Source organism: Sipha flava, unplaced genomic scaffold (assembly GCF_003268045.1).
Source record: "Sipha flava isolate LNK unplaced genomic scaffold, YSA_version1 127_pilon_pilon, whole genome shotgun sequence".
NCBI lineage: Eukaryota > Metazoa > Arthropoda > Insecta > Hemiptera > Aphididae > Sipha > Sipha flava.
In genome coordinates this window covers 55006-59699 of record NW_020271753.1, presented here as the reverse complement: position 1 = coordinate 59699, position 4694 = coordinate 55006, and the positions used below count along the sequence as shown (strand labels likewise).

Below are 4694 nucleotides of genomic sequence, written 5' to 3'. Positions count from 1 at the left end.
TACGTTTTTTACCTAAGATTTTAGTGTAACGTTGTCAGATTTCTAAATAAGTTAAAAAATTATGTAATTATAAATGTAATCTATTAATTTGTATAACACATATACGTATTATACGTCGTAGATATTATACAGTATCGGTCGACATTGACATCTTCTCAAAGTAAATCGCAATAACTTTATTAGATTTGATATGGTAAATTCATATACAGATAAATTCTGAACAGCGACTCCGAACAGCATATACAAATGACGACGAGTTTGGAAAATAGTTAAAACTATTTTTCGGGTTGCCATTTCTATCACCACATGAAATCAAAAATGCATTCATTGAACTTGTATCTATATGTCCTAACCTAGATATAGGATGTTTATTTTCTGATTATATATTGATAACATACGTAGAAGATCACTGTTTATTTCCATCGAAAATTTGGGCTCAAGAGCCATCGGAAAATCCTCGGTATGTATAATAATATATAACTATATATGACTTTCTTGAAACATTTTTTCTTATTATTAAATAATTATAATTATTAAGAAACATACTTGCTTAAAGTGTATATAAACATACATAAAGTATTTTAAACTAGAATAAAAGATAAAAATATACAGATAAATCGTATCCCCAATTTGTTCATAACCACCACGATTAATTTTGTGCGCGTAACCTAAAAATAAATTCTAACATGATCGACTCTGTAATCGTCTGCGATATACCGGTCGACCAGTTTTATCATATAACTACATTAATCTTATATAAACGTTTTGTTTTCATTTATTTATTTATTTTACTATATATTTTAAAGTACAACAAATGGATCTGAGAGTTTCCATAGAACGTATAATGCCCAGTTTCATAGTCCACACCCTTCAGTTCATTTGGTTATAGTAGTTCTAAAGGAAACACAAGAAGAGACTTGCACGAAAATAAGATCTGTGTCTAAAGGACGTTTGAATCAAATGGCCTTAGCCGACAAACAGCGATTACATCTCACAATAATCGAACATAAAAAATTTTTCAAATCATAGAACTATAATAAAATATTTATCAAGTATTTGTATTAATTACCAAGGTATCAAATTATAATTATTAAACCATTTACAAATTATATATTTTAAATGTTTATATTTTTTTATTTTTAAATGACAAAAATTAATTGATAATAATAAATAATAAATGGCAACGTTGCATGGAAAATCGTACGGAATCGAGTTATTTTTGGGATCATTTTATAATCCATTGTTTGTTAGAAATCGTAAGGAATCGTGTTCCCAAAAAGGTAAAACGTACGGAATCGTGCTTTACCGACCTACTTTGTATGTCAATATTTTTACGAGTATTATATGATTTGCTTTAAAAGTATTATAAAAATATTCAATGTGTTTACTTCGAACCGGTTTTTGATTAAGAATGCAAACAAACGAAACAAACTACAAACTTAATATGGCAAAGAATTTATATACATTGAAACCACTAGTTAATTTAATTAGTTTTATTTAGATTTTTAATTTCAAATAATTATTTCAATCGAAAACCGAAGTTTAAACACTTCTATATGAATAATACATATATATATATATATATATATATATATATATATGTGTGTGTGTGTACGAAGTGTGTGTTTAAATTTGTGTATTATTTTTTTCTTTCGAATATGACTTCCGATTTCAAATAGGATTCTATAGGGGACACAATACATTTGCTCTTGGGAATATTTTTAAACGTAAACACACGTATCTATGTGAATCATACGGACCAATAACGTCCACGTCGAAACGGTATCCGTTCGTTGCATTGCCTGTCCCATCGAAACAATTGTGTTTCGTTCACGATACAAACGCAGAACGTACAGGTACGTGGAAACGTTGTAGCATAATTTTATTCGTGCCCGCGCAATTTCGACACGAAACGAAAAAGCATTGTTACGTTAACATAACACTTTTCTGGCCGAATTAACAAGAAATTTGAATATCATCGCGCCGAGATACCGGTTACTCGTTTTACAATCAACTACGTGAGTCATTAGTACACCCGAACATCTTCGAATTGTTTTCGAAAAAAAAATTTCTTTTTTTTTTTTTTTTAACAATAAAATATGACATCGAACATCGAGTGAGTGACCGATAAAAAAGCGTACAGATCGCGTGGACGACCGTTACTCGTTATTGTTGTACACGGTCGATTTTTTTTTTACAGATCCGACAACCAGGAGCAGAAGAAGATCAATTCCAACGTCGAAGATGAGTTCAAATTTACGCCCATGCTGTACCACTTCCGTATCGCGCCACAGCGCACGTGTGACAAAACGTTCGCGCTCCAACAGCCGTTCGCCACGTTGTTCGACAATCTGATCACGGTGCTGTGGTCGGTGTACAGTAAGAAATCTACGATCCAAATAGGCAAGTACCCACGTCAACACCAATGTTATCGATCTTCCTGCCCCACCCCCTCGTACACTGCCCTCATGCACTTTCTGTCCCTCTCACCCCTCGACCGTTGTTTTTCACAGGCGTTAACCAATTGCAGTGGGCGTTGGAGTTCTTGAAATGCATGAAAGTGGATTACGACTATCCGAAAAGCATAAATAATGTCGTTACCGAGCTGGAAGAACAACTAATCCGGCTGTACGCCAAGATAGGCGACATAATGCTTGAGGAGGAACAGAGAAAAGAAGAGGAAAGGATGGAGAGAGACCTCACGAGCAAAACCTCGCAAAGTTAGTACTCGTACGGATGTAATGTGTGTGCACTGCAACGGAATTCTTATCACTGTGGCCGCGGCAAAAGTAGTTTCGAAATGTCCATTATTACAAGCGATTTCACAAGACCACAACAATAATCTGAGCAACGACCCGCGCAAACGTCTCTTGATAATATTATTTCCTCGTTTCAAATGCCGACTTTTTCGTTTGATTAATCCCGGTGACGAGTTTTCATCTCGTATAGATCAATTTAAAACGCTTATTGTATCTTACGTTATATCTAACTAATTAATATCAAACTGTATCTAGTTTATAAATAATATTAATATTATTTCTATATTTTGTTGTGTATATATATAAAAATGCATAGCATCGAGATCAGGGAACAGCTATGAAAATGAGGATACCAACGCATCGTACAACGAAGAAGATATCATGAAAAAACTAGATGCAATCAAATTAGTGTTGGATCCAATTACCGGCGAAGCAAAATACTTGAAAGAGTTGAATTCATTGGGTAACAGAAAACATACCAAACAAGCGTCATGCCCGGTTGATAAAAAATCGTCAAAAAGTAAGTGAAACAAATACAAACGTCTTTGATTTTTATTTTCCTAACATATATTTTACAAAATAATCTGTTCCAATAAAGATTATATGATAAATGCCTTGCAAAAAATATTGGTCAAAACAACGGATTCAGAAACTAAAAGTGGAGTTGAAGAGTATGCGATTTTCAATTAGAAACTAATAAATAGTAAAACGATCTAAACACATTTATTGAACTTATTATTTTGTTTTCAGATTGATAAAAGAACTTAAAGTGGAAACCCCACCAGTAAAAAAAACCACATAAAAATTGGATCATAACACATCAAGATATATTCCATTGAAATATGTGGTTTTAACAAAAATGTACATTATTTAAAATTGTTTTTTATTAGAAAATAAAATATCAACTAGCGAGAGTATTGAAATACTTGAAGGTCTTCGATCCCTCTTTTTTTTTTTTTTTTTACTTTGTGTATACCAAGACAAATTAAAAATTAAGAAATGTTTTTATTTTAATAAGTTGAATAAACAGTGTACATTATTAACAATGTATCTATAAGTTAGTTATTGCCTCATTGGTCAACAAATGTTGATCTGAATTTTGAATATTATAAAACAACTAGTACTTAAGTTATTTTCTATACCTGATGTTTTATATCTTAATTGAACTATAATGATAATTACATATATACGTCATATGCTCGTATAATGAAATTAATATTATATGTATTAAGTTTATTAATACATTAAAATAATTAACAAATCATAATATTTGGTTACGTTCAACGTGTAAAATATTTTTATTAGTAAGTACCATTACAAATATTTTCTGAAATAATTTTATATATGTCTTAAGTCTAGCAACGGGTTCTTTTGTTTCACTCAAAATAAATTATTCATATTTCAGATCAAAATACAAACATTTTTTTCTATATTTACACACATAAAATTATTTACATGTTTTGATTACGTGTTTATGACTGTAGTTTTAAATAAAACAGAACAGTACTTCAATAATACATCATTATAATATCCAAAGAAGCGAGCAGGATTTCATTAATAATTTTTTGTAGAATTCCCTTTATGTTTGATCATGAAACGTAAATATTTTTATTCTTAAAAATTGCACTGAGGCTTACAATAATACAGATCACCGAGAAAATTTATTTCTGTTAAACTTCATGAGAATAGTATTCATCAACCCACTTTTCTAACAGTATTCAACAATTGAAAACGATAAAATGTATAATTTTCATACGAAAAATATGTTTCCCTATATTCATAATTTACCATGATCTTATAAGATTTTATCAAACTATATATTATTTAAGGCTATTGCAAGGCTATACTTCGGTAAAATACTCGTATGTCGTTCCAGAAAACAAACCCAATTTTTTTAGTGCCACATAAAAATATATTTATTGTATAAAAAGCGTT

At 30.6% G+C, this 4694-nt stretch overlaps 1 pseudogene; it reads left to right on the top strand.

The window, feature by feature from the left end:
• Positions 1-2099: 2099 nt before the first annotated feature.
• Positions 2100-3561, top strand: LOC112694304 (annotated as a pseudogene).
• Positions 3562-4694: the final 1133 nt, after the last annotated feature.